Source organism: Bos indicus, chromosome 24, assembly GCF_029378745.1.
Source record: "Bos indicus isolate NIAB-ARS_2022 breed Sahiwal x Tharparkar chromosome 24, NIAB-ARS_B.indTharparkar_mat_pri_1.0, whole genome shotgun sequence".
In the NCBI taxonomy this organism is placed as follows: domain Eukaryota; kingdom Metazoa; phylum Chordata; class Mammalia; order Artiodactyla; family Bovidae; genus Bos; species Bos indicus.
Genome location: NC_091783.1, coordinates 52,178,389 through 52,203,376, shown reverse-complemented (window position 1 = coordinate 52,203,376; position 24,988 = coordinate 52,178,389). Strand labels below are relative to the sequence as shown.

The 24,988-nt window shown below is 41.6% G+C and overlaps 1 protein-coding gene across 1 annotated transcript in view; it reads right to left on the bottom strand.

The window, feature by feature from the left end:
- Positions 1-24,988, bottom strand: part of DCC (DCC netrin 1 receptor) — a 1,293,116-nt gene that overhangs the window by 1,184,059 nt on the left and 84,069 nt on the right. The gene's annotated exons all lie outside the window — the stretch shown is intronic.

Genomic DNA, 24,988 nt, shown 5'->3' with positions numbered 1-24,988 from the left:
AAACAACATTTAACATTTGTATTTGAAGAGCATACAATATATGTGAATATATAAAGTGGGTGTATTTTCAAAGAATTACGCAGTTTCTTAAATTTCGTTACAATGTTTTTCTCAGTATATGTGTCTGCATAATAATGCTACGAAAAGAGGTGGGTAAGTACAGCTGTAGGATTCTTTATGGATCATCTTCTTGGAAAATCGAGTATCACTAATAATATCTCTGCTGCTCCCAAACCTACATTTTAAATCAAAGGCTGATGTAACCACTGCATTCATTGAAAATGGTTATTATTATTCTTATGTGGATGGAGGGGGCTGCTACTTGTTAGTTACCAAGAACCATAAATTCCCTTGTAAGGAAGTATTATTTGGGGATTGAACTTGAGTTATCAGCTCGCTTTTTGGTTTTTGTTTATTTTCTAGCTCTCATTCTCCCCAGCCCTAATAATATCTTGATTATGATTATGCAACAGCTCTGACACTTATCTCTGCCTTGCATGTCCCTCCCCAACTAAATTCATTTACTGTTAAGAAAAAAAAAAAAAAAGAGAGAGAGAGAGAAAAATATCCTGTCCCTAAAATATCCACAGACCTCACTAAGCACATTATTTTCAAATTATGCAGTGATCCACTGTGAGTTCACAATTGTTGGATTATTATCTAGAGAAATTATGTTTGCTCTTAACCATACTTAACATTCAGACATTTTAAAACGTAGGTGGTCAATAGCTCTCTCGCAGATCATGTTGCCACAGAGTCGAGTTTTCTAACTGAAGGGTTTCGATGAGTTTTTGAGATGATTACTCAGAAAACACTTCGGATAAGGAAAATATTACATTTCAAAACAACACAACAAGTGACTGAGTTAAATACTACACTAAGCCAGCGCAGGAGAAAAAATACCTTTCAATTTTTCCCTGCCGGTATGAATAAAGTCAGTTATTCCATATTCAAATGCAAAATCAAGTGCCAAGCATGTTCAATTTGGGTTTCAGAAAAAAAAAAGAGAGAGAGAGAGAGAAAAAAGACTCCTGTTTGCTTTTCTCTTGATCTTCTAGCTCAGTGCTTGTTAAATCAGCTGAGAAATACTATTGGTCAGGTTTGGTAGGCATTTATTGGCTTTCCTATTGTTTGTTTTTAGCATTAAAATGTGTTACGCTATAAAAAAATAATCCAGTTGATTCTAAGCTTCCTGGTTTAAAAGTCTGCCAATGACTGAGCTATTTCTAGGAAGATTAGTTTTTTTTTTTTTTCATTTATAATAATGATGTTTAGATCGTCAAAGTCATATTTTAGTTTAGTTTGGAAAACATGCTGGAGGGAATTAGGAAAATATCTCATTTTAATGGTGAATTCCTCACACCAGTGACTGGATATGCAGTGGACCAGTGGCCCTCTCAGACCTGGAGCAGACAGCCTCACTCCGCAGGCCCCTCTAGGCTGAGGTCAGAAACCCCACTCCCGAGTCCCATCCTGGACCACAGTTACTCTGCCTCCCTAGCCAGAAACCTGGTGTGTGTCTCCTCATCGCTTTCCTTTTCCTCTCTCTCAGCCAATCAGCAGCCAGAGCCTGTGAATTTCCATCTGGCAAATCCCTCCCCTCCGTCCTTCCAACTTCATCACCGTTGCTGCCCTTGTCAGTTACCACCTGGAATAATTCAGGACTTCCTTGGTGGTCCCGTGGCTAAGTCGCCATCCTCCAGTCCAAGGGACCTAGGTTCAACCCCAGGCCAGGGGATTAGACCCCATTATCTTTAAATTAAAGTTCACATGCCACAGCAAATGATTCTGCATGCTTCAATGAAGATCAAAGATCCCACGTGTTATAACTACAACCCAATGCAGCCAAATAAATAAATATTTCAAAAAAAAAAAAAAAAAAAACCCAAAAAACTCTGGAATACTCCAATACTTATCCCTCCAACACCTGTCTCCCTCCCTCCCAATTCATATGAGTCATTTGAGTCACCATTCTGGAATAAAACCATGATGCCTTCACCTTCGTTACAATTCTTCAATGGTGTCCCCCATTAGTTACACAATAAACTCCGTACAGACATGAAACCCTCTCATGGATTAGGTGTTATCTGCATTTCCAGCCTAGTCTCTTCGCATCTTCCTTCTCTCCATTCTCCCAGTCCTCGAGTTATGCCAAATTACTTGCAGTTCCTTGATCATGACATGAGTTTTCCTCAATCCCCTTTTTTATATGAATTCTGTTTTTTCTTGCCTGTCAAGTAAACTCTTCTGCCTTCTTTATGACTGCCTAGGAAAATCTTTTCTGAGCAGCGCTATACATGTCTATTTTTTTTTTTTTTTTTTTTGGTGGTCCCACCACACGACAGGTACATCTCTATTATCTCTTTTCAACTTTCTGCAATATCTCTTGTGTACTCAGCTCCTCTCATGAGAATATGAGCCCTGGAATGTCTGAGAATATGAGCTTTTCGTGTAAAAGAGACTGCTGCTACTACTTGTAGAATAGATCCTCAATTAATTTTCTACTGTATACATTAATGATGGCTTGTTAAGGACTGCACATAAAGGCAAGAACCTCATGAAACTAACCAGAAAGGTGATTTAATATTCAGTGTCCCTGATAAACACATCACCATGACCATGAACACATAATTACGTACAGTGACTAGCGGTATCAGATGAATTTGGATTGTAACTGTTTTGTACCCCTGTATGCATGAATGCTAAGTCACTTCAGTCGTATTTGACTCTCTGTGACCCCATGGACTGTGGCCTGTCAGGCTCCTCTGTCCATGGGATTCTCCAGGCATGAATACTGAAGAGGGTTGTCATTTCCTTCTCCAGGGGATCTTCCTGACCCAGGGATCAAACCTGCATCTCCCATCTCTCCTGTATTAGCAGGTAGGTTCTTTACCACCAGTGCCACCCGGGAAGCACACCTGTATAGTAGTTTTTGATTATTAGTACAATTAAATTAAGGTATATAGTCATAATTATTACACTAGAGTTTTGATTTTCCAATTTTTGCTTAATAAAAAGTCAAGGAATCCTGGGCTCTAGTTTCCTCACGACAAGTATCACCTGAAACTGTGTCACAGCTGTTCTCCTTATGTGGGACGTGAGCTTCCCAGCCCACCAGCTGCTTTATTCCTGGTTATTGCTTGGCCCCTGCAAGCTCTTGCATTTTGGCCTCAATGCACCATGTAAACTGGGGAGCCCTGCACAGTGGGAGTGGGGCAAGTATGTATGTAGAAGTACAGATTTCCGAATCTTTATATCTGCTTTGCAATTAATAAGTTCTGCAGCCTGATTCAAAATTAATACTTTGGGACAGTAGTGTTTTTAATCTCTGCAAAATGGGCTGGATCAGTATGTTTCAAAGTTTCAGGGATGCCATCGAAGAAGGCAAATGGGAGAGTTAAGGAAAGCTGAAGACTCCTACCTTTATCTAAATTAGAACTCTTGAACTCTGATTTTTTTTTAAATATCCTGATGCAATATGTGGTTGAAACATGGACTCTAATACTAAATCAGAGTTTAAAAAAAACCCACTAAATGATGGTATCTAAATACCTTATCAGCTCAAAATCTTATTGTTATCATTAGGATTTTTAATCATGGCCAAGCTACAATAAAAGCTTCATTTCTCATCTGTCTTCATTTAGTTAGCACAAGTGCTCAGCCTGTCTTTCACTAATAACCAACAATTATGCCTTGTAATTTTAGCTAGAACATCACTTCTTTGTAGTGTTAGCTATATCATGAAAACTCTACACAGTCCTAACTGTTCTTGACAGATTAAAAAAAATAGGTTTCTCTTTTTTTAAAACAAAACTGATGAGTATGACTCGGAGATATTTCTGTTAGAATACAGTTTAGTCATCCAAAAGGGAGAGTGGCATAAAAAAATCACATTCCATAACTGTATTACATGCCTTCTCCATCACCTTAAGGACAGTGTAATACCAAGCTCTAATAATGCTCATTTGATTGACTCTGCCCAAACAGCCTTTTATCAGGCACAAGCTACTTCTCCGTGATGGATGACTACGGTTTATGGTGCAGATCTCATTTGCGAACGGAGTTTGAAAATTTGCCTCCACTGGCAGAATTCTGATGAAGCCTGTACCATCATTACGGCACACTAAACTCATTAGAGTAAAAAGAAGGAAAGAGTGGCTGAGGCTTGTGGATGATTTGCTAACCTTGTTGTGTGAGAATAATACATTTAATTTTCCTTTGTGGGACCTGACCCATCTTGAACTTTTGTTACCTGTGACTTGCCGGATTCCCTTAAGGTGCTTGGAACACTTTCTTTTGTGCTTTTAAGGTTAAAGAAGGGCACTGATCAAATCAAACGAAGTTAGAAAATACCTCTATGGTATTCAAATTTCCCAGAATGACTATGTCAAGCCAAAGAAGATGAAAATGCTGGTGTTTAAAAATTCAACAGTAAGCTTGTTGAAGAGGAGGAAAAAGGCAGAAGACTGTCAAGAAGAAATACTTGTGTCTTGGAATTTTTTTTTGAATGGTGGTAGGATGTAAAACAATGGACTCCAGATAAAAAGTAAAGTCAAAATAAAATAAGTAAGAGCAGATCCACAGCAACATTTCAGAGTCAGGAAAGCACACCCTGACAAGCATGGACAAATAAAACACAGATGCTACTCTGCTTCATACACAAATTGATACAAACATTTCTCACTTTTAATATCTCAGCCACACATCACATTTTTTTTGTGGGCCTCCTGTTATTCTCTTCCTGATTCACCATCATGCTGCATGGATTGCTGTTTCTTAAAATAAATAGACTTAGAGAAATGAACATCTCTTATGACTTTTGAGCTCCTCTTGAAGTCGGTGATTTAAAAAAAAAATCAGTGATTCTAAACTCCCGATGATTTTCATAGGAAATTAACCATAGGAAGATGCAGTTGACTATTTTCTTATGTCCACAGCCTCAAGGCCAACTTGAGAAAGATAAATGTTCCCACAGATTTGCCATTAGGTCCTTATAAAGTGATTCCCAGATGACTGTATTGGTTATCTGTGGTTTACGACAACACCAATACAAAGTAGATGTCCATTGTACTATAAAACTACGTGTAATTTCATAGTTTGTGACTTGACACAGAACACTTACAGAGGATGGTTCTCCTTTAGCTTGCCTTTTTCTGTACCCTCAACGAACTTCTGTGAAAGAAGAACCCTGGCATAATTATGGCCCATCCTGATTGGTACATATCTGTGCGTGAATCATCAGAAAATGACTGATTTCCCCATATAGCAATGGTGCTTAAAACTCAGAAAGTGTGAAATGAAAAACTTAATGTTCTCCTAACAGTGCAATTTAGAATAATGTCAATATACCACATGCCATTTTCACCCCAAACTTTACACTTAAAAAATAAAAGCAAATCAAAATGGTACGTCCCCATCGTGTGAGATATTTAGGATGCAGTTTCCCTCTCTTCCAACTCATCTCTCAATTGTGGAGGGCAATGAGCAAAGGAAGCTGCTCCATTAAATGTCAACCCTATAATTCACACTCAATGGGCAGGCAAACAGCCCTTTTCACGGGCCTGAAATGAATGGATAGAGCATCACTATAAATACCGAGCTTGCTTATTAAAAACAAAAAGGAAAAAAAAATGATAAAAAGAAAGAAAATCCGCAAGAGACTCTCCCCAAGCTTCTAAGAACTAGCCTTGTTGAGTCTCACTCTGAAGCAGGTGAGAACAAGGGCTTTCCCTGGAGAGATGTTTAAAGTGAGAGGGTGTATCTAGTCAGAAGGACTTCTCTTGAAGATTCTATCCTTTGTAACTAGCCCTGATGAAAGGCAAGGAGATAGAAGAGGTGTGTGGTTCAAATTGGGGTCTACAGGAAGTCACCTACATACGAACGAGTTCTGAGAGTGTGTTCAAAAGTCCAATTTGTTCGTAGTAAGTCCAACTAAGTCAGCCTAGGTACCCAACTAACACAATCGGCTGTACAGTATGGTACTATAATAGTTTTACAATATTTTTTCACACAAATCATACATACATAAAAACAAACAAAAAATAAACATTTTCATCCTTACAGTATCTCGAAAAGTGTAGTAGTACAGGACAACAGCCAGCACCCCAGGGCTGGCACTTACATTCACATCTCTGAAAGTTGACAACTTGAAGGTTTGTATTTGGATGGAGGGGACTTCCTGTACTGAGGACTCTGCTCTCAGCATGACCAGCACCAGCCACATGAAAGAGAAAAGGGTGGTACTTACACCTTTTGTCTCACTGTCCTCTTAAATCCAGGTTCGTGCCTTAATCTCCCTAATAAACTGCATACTGTCCCTTCTTTCCCAGGAAAACATATAACCCCCAGTCCTTTCTTTATACTTTTTCATTTATTACTCTGTTCATTCATTTATAACTGAAATACTGTTTACTTAATATGAAAGTATTTACTGAGAGCTCTGTCAGTTTCTATGCCGGCAGAGATGACAGAAGTTCTCTGTTGCCAAATCCTACCCTATGTCATCCCTTTCAGAAGTCTGCTATAGAATCTGGATTCATCTGTCTTAAAACTTCCACAGACCTTGTTATCTTAAATGTCAACATCCAAACCCCAACTCCAACTGAGATCCTACAGGGCCTTTTAACGGGAACTGTGTCTTATCCTAGGAATTACTGATGAAGGAACTATGAACACAGAGGCATGGCCAGTAATGGCCCATATGCCTCACCTGAAATAAGGCCATTTTTCACTCTAACATATATTTGAACTAGAGGAAAGAAAACAGGTGAGATTAGGGGCTAAGTACCATGCTCAAAATTAAACTAATGTGTTCCTAAATTCTGGATGATATATCTCCTCCCTTTTGAGTTTGACTTTTCTTATCGATATGTACTCTGTGTCTCTATTATTTAATCATTGTAATAAAAGCCCACCTACAATCTGTCCTGTGATTAGATTATATAAATATATTTATCACTGCTCTGCCAAAATATTAAAAAGAGTGGCATGTTTACGTGTGCTTTCTCTGAGGCACACCCTTAATCAAACCTGAAAGAAAATGTATATTAATTTTTTTAATCTAATTTTCCTCTCCCATCTGGCTCCCACACTTTGTAGGAGCAATAGGAGCTCAATCAGTAGAAAGAAAATTTATTATTCTTTTTGTTGAAAAAAAAAAAAAAAAGAGGAAAAGTGTTTAGCCACTGTTCACACCTCTTCAGTTGATCTTTTCAAGTCTTCCTAGTTTCTGAAGGGTGGAAATGATGGGTCCCCTGGGTTCACTGCTGTTCAGTCAAGACCATGAGCAATTTACCTAAATTTACCTAAACCATAACCCATTTGCTGCATAATACATTTTATGGCATTTTAGCAGTAGACTGTCTGCAAAGCTTAGAGGTGGAGCACACGATATGGTAATGAAATAGTGGCGCCATTTGGAAATGTGAAGTGCTAAGTAAATACACAGCACGGCTTTATTATTGTCGCCTCATTCTATTTAGGTGTGAAGAAAACGCACTTTAATTTCTTCCTCAGTCTACTTAGAGGATTGATTTTTTAAGAGTTCTTGCTTTATACCAGTGCCCAAATGTAACTTTTAAAAGGCTCCACTTTCACATTAGTTTAAAACTTTTGTTTGGAGCAATCAGTGTAGAGTGCTGTGAGCCATATGATTAGATCTTGCCGATTTTTCCAAAGGCAAGATAGTGTCTAAGCTAAGGATATGGAGTTAATGTGAAAAATTAATAAACTTCCATTCCATGGTTTCAGGAGGGCCATCAGAATGGCACATATCTTTTTAAAACACTCTTAGTAACCCCCAAATACCATCTGTTGCAACACCACATAGAGAAATAGCGCTTTAGCGTTTTCTTGATGAGAACCAAGAGACCAACAGGAGTGGCACAAATCCATGGTGTCCGATGTCATTTCCGCACGTCTCCAAGTGGCACTGCCCGTCAACTACTCTGTGCATGTCCAGAACTCAGTGGAGCCGTGGAAACTGTGTCTCTGGGGCGGGGAAGTGGGAAAGCGAGCAAATCATAAAGAAACTCCAGCCTCTGGAGTCTGTTTTTTTCAAACAGGGAGGGCTAACTGCAGTCACACCAGTGGCGTCTAATCAGTGAGTCTATATGTGTGTCACCATCTACCTAAAAGCTTTCCTATTTCTACTGGCTCTTAATAATAATATTTGCAAAAAAGAATGAGGAGCAGTCTAGCTTAGAATTTGGCATCTAAATATTCATTTACAGCTGAACAAATAAAAATTCAAATAGATGACCTCTTCAACTGAGTGAATTCCCAGAGGGTTGTAATATTTGCTACAATTGAAATGGGAAGGGGAAGAAGAGGTTCTGAATTTAAGTGCTTTTCTTGACTATAGGTGGATGGTCATTTTGGTTTAAGATAGTCCTGGACCCAGTGGTCAAAATTGTCCTAAGAAATAATTAGGATAGCAGAAAATAAAACATATAAACCAATCTCCTGTGAGATGCCAACCAAAATAGAATTTGAAAATATATCTCATGGATTAATTTTCTTCCCTCTTCTCATGATGATAAAACTCTAGTTAGAGCTAGGGAATAAAAGCCCCACACAATCCTATGTGCAGAGCACGTGTCCATATCTTTAGCCTTCCAGGGGCTCATTTTCGAACTGTTGCTCTGTCTCTACTCCGTGGCTGTCCCACAACCTTTTCACTATTTCTGGCTCCATCTGTTTCAGCCTATTTCCAGCTGCTACTCTGAGGAAAGGCCACGGTATCCATCACCTTAGCACATAATTTATCTTGCTGTGGCCGTCTCTGGACTGCCAGTCTGCTGAGTGGCCCTGAGTGTTCTCTCTCTGTCAGGTGGCTATAAACTAACCTGGCCCATCCATCTGGGGGGTTGGCGTACTGTCTCTATACGCCTCCACTCAGCTGAGCCTGTAAGGGCCTTATCTCCCATTAACATTTCTTTCCCATTTGACAATTTGACATCTCAAAGGGACAAGAACCTTTACCTTCCTAATATTTAAAACTGTGCTCGAAAGAAAAGTAAATCATGTTGACATCATCAATACCTATTCAGTCACGGTACCTAGTGAAAATGTGGTCTTTGTAGAGAAATAATTCAATTTCCAGGGACAGTAGGCAAATGTCATCATCATCCGGCATCAGCTTTTCCATCTGTAAAATGGGAAGCTAAATAACAACCTCAGAAGATTATTCTGAAGATTAACCACAGTAACAAAAGAACAGAGCATCTCACACTTGAACGTGCATGGAGAGAACCTGGGAATCTCGCTGCAATGGAGAGTCTTACTTGGTAGATCTGGAGGAGGTCCCTAGACCGCATCTGTAACAAGCTCCCTGGCGAAGCTGATGCTGCAAGCCATGGGCAACACATTCAGGAGCAAGAATGGAGAGCTCTGTGCAGAAGTCCTGTCATACCCTGGCCCTTCAGTTCACCAAAAGCCTAGCAGGACTCATCTAACACCATGCTCACTTCTCAGGTTGTATTAGAATGCACATTATGAGAACTACTGCTTTAAATTAATACATGTGGAAATGGGCTCTGCAGAAGACTATAAAAATATTCACAAAGGGGCTCTTCTGCTGGTCCCGTGGTTGAGATTCCACCTTCCAATGCAGGTGGTATGCATTCAATCCCTGATCAGGGACTGAAGATCACACAAGCCTCAGGGCCAAAAACCAAAACATAAAGCAGAAGCAATATTGTAACAAATACAAAAAAGACTTGAAGAATAGTCCACATCAAAAAAAAGAAAAACAAGTTCACACATAAGACTTGTAATTTCCACTAAAACTTTCCTCCTCCCTTTAGTCCAGCTTTGTGACATTCCTGCATAGGCATTAGGAAAACTGTCATGGCATTTTCTCCCCTGGGAGTGTGTAGGGAAGAATCAGAATGGATGTGTTAGAAGTAAGATCTGAGTAGGTGGCATGATCCATGTGTGATGGACACCCCAGAGTTTCCAGAAAGAACTCTGGGCTGAAGAGGAAGAGAAAGGAAACTGACAAGATCCTCTTGGGGAGGATGGTTGCCATGGGTCATTCTAGCTTTGCTAAGACCCGCCTGGTTCTTCTGTGAGTCTTTTATTGGAGGCAGAAATTTCCTGAGAACACCCCTTGGGTGACAGCTCCCTCACTCCCACATAAAGGCTGCTGCAGGGAGGAGGCCGAAGAGCGATCGCCCCGGAGTCTGTAATGGAGCTTCCTGCCCCACCACAGGCAGCAAAAGCGATGCTCCCCTTAGCACACATGCCCACCGAGGCCAGGAGATATCCAACCGCGGACACGCAAGTATCCATCTCAGAGGCTGGCAGCCGAGCCAGTGGCCAGGGAGGGCAGGCCGGACGGTGGACGGCTGTCACTGCTGACAAATGGAGAGGCCGCTTGGCTTTGCAGGGGCTGAGACACAGGTCCGAGCGGGACGGGCGCCCGAACGGGGCTGAGCAGTGACAAAAACATGGGGCTGAGCGGGTGGGCCCGTCCGCTGGGGCGGGGTGAGGAGGCCACACTCGCAGCCAGGCGGAGAGGAGACTCTCTCACTGCCCGCCCCGCCTGAGAACAAAGACGGCTCAGAAACAGGAAAATGCCATGTGGGGGTCCACGGGAAGGCACTGGAGGAAGACAGAGCTCTCTTTCTCTCACACACACACACACTCACATACACGCATACACACACACGCGTGCACACACACATGCTCACACACGCGCGCGCACACACACACTGACACACACACTCACACATGCAGTCACACACACATATGCTCTCACACACACACATACACGGTCACACACACATACACACACGCTCACACACACACATACACTCACACACACATGCTTACACACACATACACTCACCCTGGTAAATTGGGCTGGGAATTTCTTGGTGCAGAAAAGCAATCAGCAAGGTAGCAGGGAAAACTGCTGAAGGGAAATATTATAAATGGCAAAGGCCTGACAGGTTAGCCAGGCAAGAAGGTGAAGAGATTAGAGACAGGACTGAAAGGGCACCAGCATTCGTTTGGGCCTCGCGGGGCCAGCATATGAGTGCACACGTGGGAAGCAGCTAGCAATGCCGGAGACACAACCTCAAGTACGCGAAGAGTTTGAGAAGACACCATCTCCTAGTCTTCACAAGACACTGTGATTATCTGGAGAGAAAGCTAAAAATAGAAGTAAACTGATTGAGGCAGGAGGACACATATACACTGCTGCTGATGCTGCTAAGTCGCTTCAGTCGTGTCCGACTCTGTGCGACCCCATAGACGGCAGCCCACCAGGCTCCCCCGTCCCTGGGATTCTCCAGGCAAGAACACTGGAGTGGGTTGCCATTTCCTTCTCCAATGCATGAAAGTGGAAAGTGAAAGTAGGAAGTCACTGGGTCGTGTCCTACTCTCAGCGACCCCTTGGACTACAGCCCACCAGACTCCTCTGTCCATGGGATTTTCCAGGCAAGAATACTGGAGTGGGTTGCCATTGCCTTCTCTGACACAGGCATAGATTTATTGGTATCAGGAATATATGCTATGGCTCAGGGTAGAAAACACTATCAAAACTCAGAGGAAGGGGCTGTCATTGCAGAATCAGGGAGGTTCCCCAGAGAGAAGGGGGCTCGGAGGGGCAGGGCAGTGACCAGGTGTCTGATTCTTAAGGCAGTAACAAGGAAACAGTGGACATCTCGCTCTTACTTTAAGAGAAGAATGTTTACAATACATTTAGTAAGAGGCAAATAGTAACCAAAAGGTATTAGTGTGTGTGTTAGTCGCTCAGTTGTGTCCACCTGTTTGTGACCCCATGGACTGTAGCCCGCCTGGCTCCTCTGTCCATGGGGTTCTCTAGGCAAGAATACTGGAGTGGGTAGCCATTCCCTTCTCTAGGGGGATCTTCCCACCCAGGGATCAAACCCAGGTCTCCCTCATTGCAGGCAGATTCTTTACCATTTGAGCCACCAGGGAAGCCCTACCAAAAGGTTACAAGGCTTCTAAAGTATTTCCCCTTTTTAAAGGGCTTCTGTCAGAAAAATTTTGAAATCTGTTGGTATATTAATACTGTCACATATGCACACAAGCCTAAACTGAATTGGAGAACAGATTTAATCACCTAAAATAGTATAATGTAGTATATCACCACTGTTTAATTGGTGTGTTTCCTCAAAACATGGTTTTGCTGGCAGTTGAACTTTATGAGTAATTCTAGCAACTTATTTCATCTATATCAAGGTTTCTCCACGTTGGGTGCTCTCGACATTTTTGGACCAGATAATTCTTAGACCATGGGGGTTGAGGGTGTGTGTGTTGGGGGAGCTTCCTGTGCACTGTAGGTAGTTCAGCAGCATCTCTGACCTGTACTTACTAGCATGCCCTGTTGCGACAACCAAAACTAGGTCTAGGCATTGCCAGGTGATCTGGGGCGGGGTGGGGGAGATTATTCTCATTTGAGAACCAGGAGTCTAAAATATATCTAAGTCAGGGAATTCCCTAGCTTCCCAGTGGTTAGGACATGGTGCTGCCATGACTCTGGGTTCAATTCCTGGCCAGGGAATTAAAGATTCTACAAGCAACACAGCCAAAAAATACAGTATACCTAAGTCCAGCTATCTAGCAAGCTCAGGCTAGAGGCTTATGTAGAGAAATAAAGGATTTTATATATTGATCAGAAGATGGATTCTATAACCACTCAATTCCTTCTAAGGATTTTCTGAGATTCTCTGATTCTGAGAGAAAGTCTGCTAATCAATAATTAAAACAGCCATACATCTCACATTTTACTAGGAATGTATGCTTTTCATCTCATGTGTATCCCCTGAACCTTCAGACATGACTCCTTTGGCACCGCGGTATTCTGATTGTTGTAAACAGGTTCAGCTGTTATGCCCAGAGATCACGGGGAACAAAACAACTGAGTCTCACCATAACCATTTTCAAAGGCTCTATTCTCAAACATGAAAGAAATCCACTTGATTTGCTGCTGTGAAGGGGCTGACCAAGTACAAGAGTGTTAATTATTGATCAGACTTAGGAAAAGAAGTGTCGACTTACACATACAGGACAGGTTAAAAACAATCTCTTGATCGGCCACAACCATGCTACAATTTTTATAGCTTTGCTTTTTTATCAACTATCACAAAATACATTCCTAAAATGTTATAATTCATGCAGGGTTGTCTTTACAGTTTTCTGTTTGATGGATAAGCAATATTTAGTGCATCTATGAAAGAATTTCTTTACCAAATTGTGCACGGTAAGCAATGCAAAATTGAACTTGATATGCTATAAACAGCACCAAATTAGGTCAAACGCAGTTCTAGCTTCCACGATCTTGAAGTCTCCATTAGCTCATCTGTTATATGGGGCTAATAATAACTTCCCTGCCCTTTTAACCCAAATGAGATTCAAATGAGTGAATGCATATGAAATCAACATGAGCACCACAGACATGCAAGAAATTGCTACTATATTCAAATATGATTCTGCAATTAAAACTCCCTCCCTCCTTCCCAAGGGTTTCAATGAAGGCAAGAGAAATTTATTGAAAAATATTACTGAACACTGGACTTCCCTGATGGTCCAGTGTTAAGACTCTGTCTGCCAATGCAGGGGACATGAGTTCGATCCCTGGTCTTGAAAGATCCCACATACCATACCCCGGAGCAACTAAGCCCGCTTGTGCAACTGCTGTAGCCCACGTGCCTACAGCCCACACTCCACAACACAAGAAGCCACCGCAACCAGAAGCCAAGCACTGCAACAAAGAATAGCCCCTACCTGCTGCAACCAGAGAAAGCCCAGGCAGCAATTAAGACCCAGCACAGCCCCCCTAAAAAAAAAACGGAATTTTTTTTTAAATATTATTGAACACAAAGTAACTTAAATAGAGTATCTATAAATGTCTCTAGATATACATCTTTCAAGTATCTGGTTAAATAAATTTGAGGTTATTTAAAAAGAGTAAAATCCTCATATTTATAAACCTCATTAACTAAGAAGTGGTTCAATCAATTACCTCACCATGAAAGGTAAAGAAATAAATTCAGAATTGGACTATAAAGAAAGCTGAGCACAGAAGAACTGATGCTTTTGAACTGTGGTGTTGGAGAAGACTCTTGAGAGTCCCTTGGACTGCAAGGAGATCCAACCAGTCCATCCTAAAGGAGATCAGTCCTGGATGTCCATTGGAAGGACTGATGCTGAAGCTGAAACTCCAATACTTTGGCCACCTGAGGCAAAGAGCTGACTCATTGAAAAAGACCCTGATGGTGGGAAAGATTGAGGGCAAGAGGAGAAGGGGACAACAGAGGATGAGATGGTTGGATGGCATCACCGACTCAATAGACATGGGTTTGGGTGGACTCCGGGAGTTGGTGATGGACAGGGAGGCCTGGCGTGCTGCGGTTCACGGGGTTGCAAAGAGTCGGACATGACTGAGTGACTGAACTGAACTGATACATCTACAATTCACTTCAAATCCTTTTGAGTTTTTATTTATTTGCCAAATGACAGGACTAAAGTGCCGCTAGTGGCCAGATACTACAGAGCAGAGGGAAAGTGAAAGATGGACAGTCAGGGCATCTGAACTGCCCTTTGTCAATTTCCCTCTGGCCTCTCCAGGTCAGCAGACTTCTGGGCTAGTGCAGCCCACAGGTGAGTTCACACAGCACTCCTGTCTCCTGCAGGCTTTGAAACAAATCCACTCATAGTACTTGGTTTTGACTATGTAGCTTTAAAAAACAGATTAATAGGGTATTTAATCATAACATCCGTGATTATTGAGCATTAAGCCTCTTTCAGAATCTGACTTGTTTTTATCTTAAGCCAATTCTCCTCACATTAAAGAACCATTTATGCAAATACAACATGAGGCAAAGGGGAGAGATAAAAAGCTGCCTAAGACCTTATGAATGACTACATTCAGCCTGAGCGATATTTGTTTTTCTTTAGTGAAATTATATTATCCATTGTCAAAAGACCCACTCCTTTACACTAATAGCATCAGAGGGCACTGAGGCAAAAATTAGATGTGAGAAGCAAGAGGGGTGTTTCTTCATTTGGTTCCTCTTGAGTATAAAAGGCTCATAGTGCCCATCGAATCAGAATAAGGTGAGCACATCAAAGATGTTCAAAATCTGCCACTGAGCCACAGATGTCCTCACATATCAAAGGAGACCCAAGTCAGCAGGATAAAGCTCCAGCTTAGGTAGCCAGCCCTGGGCCTGTCTGCTCCTGATTGTGAGCATAATGCATTATTAAGAGAACAACTAGACACGTGCAACACCTTGGAGATAAGCAGTGGCCAGTGCAACCCAGGGAGCCAGCGACGAGGGCCAACACCAAGGAGCAGCCATGTGTTCACAGCGGATAGAACCAAAAAAAAAATGCTGTCAGGGAGAGAAGATAAAAGGGGTAAACAGTGCAACGAGGGCTGTGCTCGAGACAAAATAGGAGAAAGAAGAATCACAGAGGCAGTTCTGACATTTTCGGCGCTTGACTGAAATGCGCTTGGGTTTCGAGGATGTCAAGAGTCTGAGGGATGATTTCTCTAGCTGAGTTCCAAGGGACCATGAAGTGAGACGGATAGAGGGACAGAAAGCTATCTCTCGTTCAGCGGAATGGGGCAGTGAGGATGAAATAAATGGGGTTTGATACTTCTGTTACACGGACCTCACTGGTGAGCTATTTCATGGGTGGTCATTCAGCGCAGTGAAGAAAGGCGTGTGTCTCGTGAAGACTGCTGTGGCTCAGAAATTTAGGATCTGTGGTCGGGATGAGAAAGTCACTCCCTCTCAGCCCACTCCCTGGAGGAGGGCTCAGCAAGGATTTCAACTGACCTTGAACCATCATCAATCAAGCCCCTCTAATTTTCTGAAACCACAATACAGCTGAATACTGATTCAGCTGTGAGATGAACTATATATATATATATATTTTTTTTTTTTAATTTAAGCACACAGAAGAAACAGGGTTTTTCCCCTGGTGAATATGCTACACTTTGTTCAGTCCCAAGTGGCACTAATTGGATTCTCAACAAATATCTGTTCAGTGGAAACCTGAAAGAGAGAGAAGATTTACCTGTTAGAGCCCCCATAAAATGTTCATCCCCTGGAAGTTCTCTCCCTCTTTCTTTTTTGGTTTCTCTTCACAGATTTCTTATCATCAATTTTTGCCTTTGGGTCCAGAGCAGTGATACACAAACTATAATCAGCATTAAAATCTTCTGGAGGACTTCTAAGAATCCAGCTTGCCTGGATCCCATCGCCAGCATTTCTGAGTTCAGATTTCATTTCCCAGCATAACTGCATCAGATTTCTGATTCAGTAGGTTTGGACTGGGGTCCTGGAATTAGCATTTCCAACAAGTTCTCTGATACCGGTAGATCAAAATATTTTCCTAAGATGAACTTCAGTATGTGTCCATAAGTGATGGGCTGACTCCTGCCATCTTTGTGGGATGAACCTAAACCCTGATTTATTCTGATCAAAACATATGAATAAAGAAACTGTAAGCTTTAAAGGGTCGGACAGTTCAGTTCAGTCCAATCACTCAGTCATGTCTAACTATTTGTGAACCCATGGACTGCAGCGTGCCAGGATTCCCTGTCCATCACCAACTCCTGGAGCTTGCTCAAATTCATGTCCATTGAGTTGGTGATGCCATCCAACCATCTCATGAGTTGGACAGTAGAAGGTACCTAAGAAACTGTGTGTGTGTGTGTGTGTGCGTGTGTGTGTGTGCGCGCGCGCTCTGTCACTCAGTTGTGTCTGACTCCTTGTGACCCCATGGACTGCTGCCCTTCAGGCTCCCCTATCCATGGAATTTTTCAGGCAGGAATACTGTAGCAGGTTGCCATTTCCTACTCCAGGGGATCTTCCCAACCCAGGGATCAAACCAGCATCTCTTGCATCTCTTGCAGAAGGTATTCTAAAGAGGCCAATGAAAACAGTGCTGCTCTCAGCTGCGGCCTGGAACTGTCTTAGTTAAAGGATGTATTACTTGACTGCTTTCCCCATCACTAAATTCACTGCATGAGTTCTTTCAGCATTGTTTTATTTCTTCTTGAACAACTGTGTTTCTAACTGAAAACTCCCTATTGGAAATCTTGTAACTGGGAAGCTCTATAGACTGGCTTATTTCACAGAGGTTTTGCACAATTCCCCTTTGCCACTTGCATTATGCATTAGAGATGAGAATTAATGAAGAGTTTTACTGTCATCCTCCACAGAGGCCTACCTCCATCCCAAGGCTTCCAACCACATTCATCATCTACCAGGCTCACTGTCGGTCCAAAGCTTTCTCTTTCTCAGCAAACAGAATCACCAGTTACTTCCTTAGACAACGACCCTGGAGTCACAATGGACTCTTCCTTCTCCCCACACCTCACATCAAACTGGCCAAAATATTTTTCACTCTACTTTTTAAAAAAATATTTTTATGTTTCAAATGCATAAATAGACTTTTTAAAGCATGGCAATTATTCTATTGAACTATAGTTGATTTACAGTATTTTGTTAGTTTCTGCTATAACAGCAAAGTGAATCAGATATATATATGTATAATATATATATATTCTTTTCATATGTTTTTCCATTATCGTTTGTCATATGATGTTGAATGTAGTTCCCTGTGCTGTACAGTAGACCCTTGCTTTATCTACTTTTTTTATAAAATGTTCCATCCATACATTTTTATCTCCCTCATTACTGTCACTTTAGTCCAGAAATATATCCTCACCCACAGGGACCACAGCAGAAACTCCCTGGATAATCTCCCATCATCAGTTTCTCTCCGTCTTCACTTTCCTTTCACTGAGATGTCAGGATTATGTTTCTAAAAGATAGGTTCCCATTACTTACATGCTTCAAACCTCCCTAAGATCTGGCTTCTCTTGGGGGCTCAAAAAGCTCTCCAGGCTCAGGCTGGTCTCAGTTCGGACCTTTTCATGTATAACTTTTGCTCCTGTATAGTTTATAAACACTTTATGCTCCACAATGATCTCCTTTATGCTCTGAACAGATTGTTCTCTTTCCTTCAGTATAAAAATTCTTGGACACCTTATACACCTTTCATGTTCGATAAATCCTCCCATGCCCAGCTCAAAAGCCATTCCTTCTTTCTAGCCTCTGTACCCTATTCCTTTCTTGATTTGGATGAGCACTATCTACTTTTGTTTCTACTCCAAAGCTTCTAAAGAGCAGGAACCAGGTTTTAATTATTTCTGGATTCCCCAAAGTAATATATGTTGTAGCATATCTATAGCAGTGACTGGTAATAAATGCAGCAATGAGCTGGATAGAATTAAATCAAGATTTGTCAGAATGGGGCTCTGTCTGGATGTGTATTATCCTGCTAGACTGACAGTATTACTGAATTAGAGATTTAAAAACACAGCTACCTTGTGATTTAAATTAGACTTAGTTGATCAAAACACATCAGACGAGCCTTAGGTTGATAACATGGATTCCAGACACATAAACAGTGTAGTCAAAGAGACCAGTGGAGACTTCATTTGATCGTGTGAAATGTGAAGAGTGTTCACATAGCTAAACAGAAAACTAAAAAATAAAAAAAAAAAAACTCTGATGGTGAAAACTCATTAATAGGCTACGAAAACTCGAACATCAAACTTTAAGAGCACTTTAGCATCCTGAAAAGCAGCAAATGTGTCTTAAAAACTTCAAAGGGTCATGTAAACTGGTAAAGAGAAGACCAGCTTCAAATTCACAAATACTCTGGTGTGAATCCCAGTGTTGTCAATTTTCAGTTGGGTGTTTGTGAGGTTTTATTTAACCTGTCTCATTCTCAGTTTCTCTACTGAAAAATAGAGATAGTAACACCTTCCACAGGAGTTGATGCCCAGATTAAATGAACCAGGGTGTATAAAACTCTGAGCACAATGCCAAGTGCTTATCAGGCATTCAATAAATGAGCCTTTTACTGGTGGGGCACAGGTAAGAATCAGTCACTCGTCGTGTCCTATAAATATGTATGAAAATGGTGAAAAGGCATGGCAATGTTTAGATAACAGAATGAGAGGACTAAAAGAGAACAGGAGTTGGTGATAATGGCAGAAGAAACTGGATAGATGTATTCATCTGTTTGCAGAATTTGCCATTCTAAATCATGAAAATTCTGCAGACAGAGTATTTCAAAGGTTATCTATTGCTTCTACTATGCTAATATGTGTAGCTTTACTAACCACTGTGTTAAGTCCCCATTGTTGAGTGACACGCTTTGCATCCCCAAATTTTTTCCAGGGGTTAGAGAAAACGTAGTTGGATTAATAACATACCTGCTGATTGAAGAGCAAGAGCCCTTTGTTAGTTTGTTTATCTGGTTCTTTAATTTCAATGAAAGAGATTTTTTTTAATTATAATTAATTATCACGGATTTCTCTGTCTCCCACAAAAAGGCTAGTACCAAATTTATACTCTGCAATAGTTGGGTAACAATAATGCTAATGATGACAATAATAATTTACATCGGGAAACAGCTCAATTAAAAGCACATTTGATTAAATCATCCTTTAAACTCTCAAAAACAGGTGTGCAGTTTACTGCTGTTGGGCTTCAATCCTCCATATTAAAACACATCTTCTCTGAGTCAAGGGCATCTCCTGTTGATTCTTCCTGAGTTCATTCTACGTATATTATAAAGTTGAATTTTCCTCCAAATCATGATAAACACCCCTGTTGTATTTTCACTTTGCCAACAAAGGTCCATATAGTCAAAACTATGGTTTTCCCAGTAGTCATGTACAGATGTGATAGCTGGATCATAAAGAATGCTGAGCACCAAAGAGATGCTTCCAAACTGTAGTGCTGGAAAAGACTCTTGAGAGTCCCATGCCCTGCAAGGAGATCAAACCAGTAAAACTAAGGCAACTAACCCTGAATATTCATTGGAAGGACTGATGCAAAAACTGTAGCTCCAATACTCTGGCCACCTGATGCAAAGAGCCGACTCACTGGAAAAAGACTCTGATGCAGAGAAAGACTGAAGGAAGGAGGAGAAGGGGGCAACAGAGAATGAGATGGTTGGATGGTACCATTAAATCAGTGGACATGAGTCTGAGCAAACTCTGGGAAATACTGAAAGACAAGGAAGCCTGGCATGCTGCAGTCCGTCGGGTCACGAAGAATCGGACACGACTTACTGACTGAGTAATGATGGTAAGCACCTTTGTTATATTTTCAGCTAATCTTACTACAGCGCGAAAACAGAAATGTATTTTTTTCTGCTTTTCCTGCACTAACTACTGGCACTTTCTCTGAAATCATCACATAAAACAATCAAAGGATAGGTCTGTGGAAAGTAGTTGAATTAAACACAGTTCTGCTCACCATGCAGCCATGAAGCAGGACACCAGTGGATATTTGCAGAGAAAGAAATTAGCTGATAAACATGCAGCGAAGCAATTTTGGTAGATGTAGAACAAAGAGGAAGAGGATGTGGGGAGAAAGGATGAAAGAGAAATGCAAGGAGATTTTTAAAAGAGAGTGATACAGGACCCTAGTGTTCAAAACACCTGGCCAAGGGGAATGGAGACGTGGGCAAAGTAGCCCAGACAACTGGGTCCTCGAGACATGACTTGGATGAACCAGAGCTGGTTTGGTGGAGCCTTTGTCTCCAGGTTCAATATCAGATAGGAAGAATGCTACTTTGTGTGAGATAATACTTGGAGTGCTACAGGAGATGTGAAAAAAATGCTAATTTCTAGGAGGAATAAATGGCACTGAGCTATGAACGGATGAAGAAAAACGGAGTGATCGTGTTGTGATATAAGCAGCTGACTATGAGAACTAATGAGTAAGCATAAATACTGTTCCTCCCAAGAGGAGCCAGGCCTAGGGCAGGGGATCTCAGCACCAAAGTGCATTTCTCTTCAAAATCTGCAGCCACACATCCTCTGGCTCCCCGTGCTCCCCGTGAAGCATTGCTGAGGACTCAGACTCAGGGCCTCCACCAGGTAAGCCAACATTTTACTTTTGCAATTGATTGAATCTGAACTTTACCTTTCTTTCTTCCTCCTTCCTAACTTCTCTCTCTCCTTCCATCCACCTCCCTCTTCGCCTCCCTCCTTCTCTCCCTTCCTCTGCTTCTTCCTTTCTTTCTTCCTCTCTCTTGCCCTCTTTCTCCCTCTTTCCTTTCCTCCCTCTCTCCTTCCACCCCCTCTTGCTGTCTTCCTTTTTCCCTCCCTCCCTTTCTTTCTTTCTCTAAAAAACTAATGTCCTCAATAATGAACAGAAAGTAGATATGGAGAAACAACCCTGGACACAGTATGTAAGAAAGGGATACTCTGACCTCAAGGGGCTCGAGCCGATCTGAGCTCTCATCCTGCATTTGTCACTAGGTAGCTGTGTGACCCTGGACAAATCACTGCAGCTCTTTCGGCTTTAATTGCTTCTTAATTAGAATAAGGAGGTGAAATTTTTAGATCAACTCTAATTGCTCTTGCAGTTCTTAAGTACTTAGTGAAAGGGTAAGAACTTAGATCTGGATAATAGCACCAACTGCAGTATTAACTTACTGTATGACCTTGAACATATTTCTTGTAATTTCTGAACCCAGTTTCCCTAATCCTTAGACTGTGACTAAAAATAGCATCTACATCATATGATTGCTGTCAAGATTAAGTGAGATGACTCATGTCAAGAATTGAAAATGGTACCTGGCATATTGTAAGTGCTCAATAAACCTCAATTAATATTTCTAACCATAATGGCATGGTGATGCAGCCATGAAATTAAAAGATGCTTACTCCTTGGAAGGAAAGTTATGACCAACCTAGACAGCATATTGAAAAGCAGAGACATTACTTTGCCAACAAAGGTCCGTCTAGTCAAGGCTATGGTTTTTCCAGTGGTCAGGTATAGATGTGAGAGTTGGACTGTGAAGAAGGCTGAGCACCGAAGAATTGATGCTTTTGAACTGTGGTGTTGGAGAAGACCCTTGAGAGTCCCTTGGACTGCAAGGAAATCCAACCAGTCCATTCTGAAGGAGATCAGCCCTGGGTGTTCTTTGGAAGGAATGATGCTAAAGCTGAAACTCCAGTACTTTGGCCACCTCATGCGAAGAGTTGACTCATTGGAAAAGACTCTGATGCTGGGAGGGATTGGGGGCAGGAGGAGAAGGGGACAACAGAGGATGAGATGGCTGGATGCCATCACTAACTCAACGGACATGAGTTTGGGTAAACTCCGGGAGTTGGTGATGGACAGGGAGGCCTGGCGTGCTGTGATTCACGGGGTCGCAAAGAGTCGGACACGACTGAGTGACTGAACTGAACTGAACTGAATGGCCTATTTTGTTGCTATGGTCAGGGCTAGTTCTTCATTTACAAATTCAGTTTCTCTAAAAGCAGAGAAGTAATGCTATATTCCAAAAGTCACTTAAAAATATAAAATAGCACAAGTACCAAGCTATTTACAGATCTCCCATCTATTCACATGTTGGTAACACAGACCTTCTAAAGAGACTAAATAAAACAGATCATCAAACATTTCCTTTTCAGAATTATCAGTGTATGTTAGACATTATCAAGTTTATTAAACAGATATTTGCCTTGTGGATTTTTTGTTGATGGTTGCTGGTGTGGTTATTGATTTATTTGGAAAGCTATTCACTTTCCTTTGGGGATTTATTTCCTGGAAAACAGACTCCTTCTTCATCAGAAAAACTGATCCTTTTGCTCCTCATCGGTCCTCACTTCAGTCTAAATATGCTCTCTGCACCTACTGGGCCCTTCAGCCACGCTGTGTCTAAGTTTACAAATGGGGAAAGGAAGATTGTCAAAGACCTCAGCTGGGATGCAGCTGTCACTCAAGCTGTCAAGTTGAAGTAAGTGAAAAAAAATCCTGGCAGTAGAGCAAGCTTTAGGAGGAAGCTGGGTTCTCTCTTCTCTGTTCTCCTTTCAGGAAAAGAGTGAGGTTTGCATGATGGGCTGGAGAACATGGCTTCTTACCAACACCGTGAAATGTAAATGCTATGGTCAAGATGACACAAGCTGCTCTGTGAAAGCTTGTGTGCTTAAAGTGCGCTTTAAAACCACACTTTAAACTCAAATCTTAGTCCCAGATCTCTCAAGTGAATCTGAGAAATAGAACTGGTGCTTCTGTGTGAGTATTAAACCGTTTAATAAAAGAGCTCCACTAAGATAATAAGTGGATAATTATTAGCCTAATACCTAGGGTAACAGTTGATATTGGGGGAAAAGGAAACTCCATGGTGATGGAGAACACTGAACTTTAATCACTACACTGTATGTGCACAGGCCACAAATATTTATTAAATTGCAAGGAGATCAAACAAGTCATCTTAAAGGAAATCAACCTTGAGTGTTCACTGGAAGTACGCATGCTGAAGCTGAAGCTCCAATACTTTGGCCACCTAATGCAAAGAGCTGACTCATTTCAAATAACTCTGATGCTGGGAAAGATTGAAGGCAGGAGGAGAAGGGGACGACAGAGGACAAGATGGCTGGATGGCATCACCGACTCAATGGACATGAGTTCAAGCAAACTCCGGGAGATTGTGAGGGACAGGGGGGCCTTGCAGTCCATGGGGTCACAGAGAGTTGGACACGACTGAGCGACTGAACAACAACAGAAGTTCATCAACATACATAAAGGGGCTCAGAACAAGAACCTACTCAACTCTCACATCCTGATCCCTACAGAAAGTAAAGGCAAGAAATAAGTCTTGGAGGAGAAAGGGTCCTCTAAGACAAGAAGAAAATTCTTGCCATTCATAGCAGTACCAGAGGGTTATTTTTAACTCACAATGTATTACTGTCTTCATAGAGTTATCTTATTTTTATAGGTTAAAAAACAAAGTCTCAATTTAAGTATGCTCAAGAAACGTGTTTCAGTCCCAAAATACATTTCACTTTAACTTCCTGCTGTGCATTATGCTTTTTTTCCCTTTAAAAGCAGCTCTTGCTCATCAGTGCTATAAACTACAACAGCTGAAGACAGGTTTCAGAGGTTTGATTTGAAAACAATCCATGGAACATATGTATGAACAGAAACTAATTGTCATTTTTCCAATCTAGCATTTCTTCTCTCATTCCCTCTGTCCACAGACAAAATGGATTTCTTCTCTTTTATTCCTTACTTCAAAAATATGAAACAGAAAGAGCCCTGCAAAATTCATCTGAGCCATTTTATCTCTGTGTTCACACACTGTGGGTTTAAAGGTCTGGATGGATGCACTCTCTTTACAGGGCAAGAGGAGCCAGGCATACATACAAGGCATAGAGCGTGTCCAAATGCTCTGTGACTCAGGGCGCAAATCTACCCGTATTCCTTCCTGTCTGTCAGAGTTCAGGCTTAACCCCCATCACCCTATGAGAAGTCCCCAGGTATCCCAGTCTGAAGACATCTCTTCATCTGATGGGCTCACCCAGCACTGAGTTTCAGCACTGCTGTGTGCACAGCCTTGATGCCCTGTAAAGGCTATCTGGGCATGTTTTTACCTCTTATCGTTTAGGATTGTTAACCACCTATAGGCAGGATTGTATCATTTATCCCCCCCACCTCCACTTTCTGCATAGGATTTCATACAGAGTTGGCATGTGGTATATCACATATATATTTCCTAATGGAACAAGTGAAGGAATGAATCCAGATGACCTAAAGAAGGGAGTAATAGAATCAAGGTAAACTTTTACTTTTCTGATTCAGTTTGTTAATAAATTAATGTCAGTAGGAAGCTCACCCTTTTGGCGCAACTCTGTCTTACCTAACCCACAAACGTAAGGACCTATTACCATTTGGGAAGCACTCCTGACAGTGGCTAAGAGAACGAGAAAGCACTCTGGGCTGGAACTGGCTGTTGACTGACTGTCCTCAAGCTCGTGTCTCCTGCATCTGCTCACTGCCCTGGATTCCGCTGTGTCCTCCTCACATATTTCATTCTACTGGATATCCACACTGCTCTAGGCATTAACTCACCCCTCTGCCTCTCTCTCTTCTACCCAGACCCCAGCTGTTCTCCTCCATTT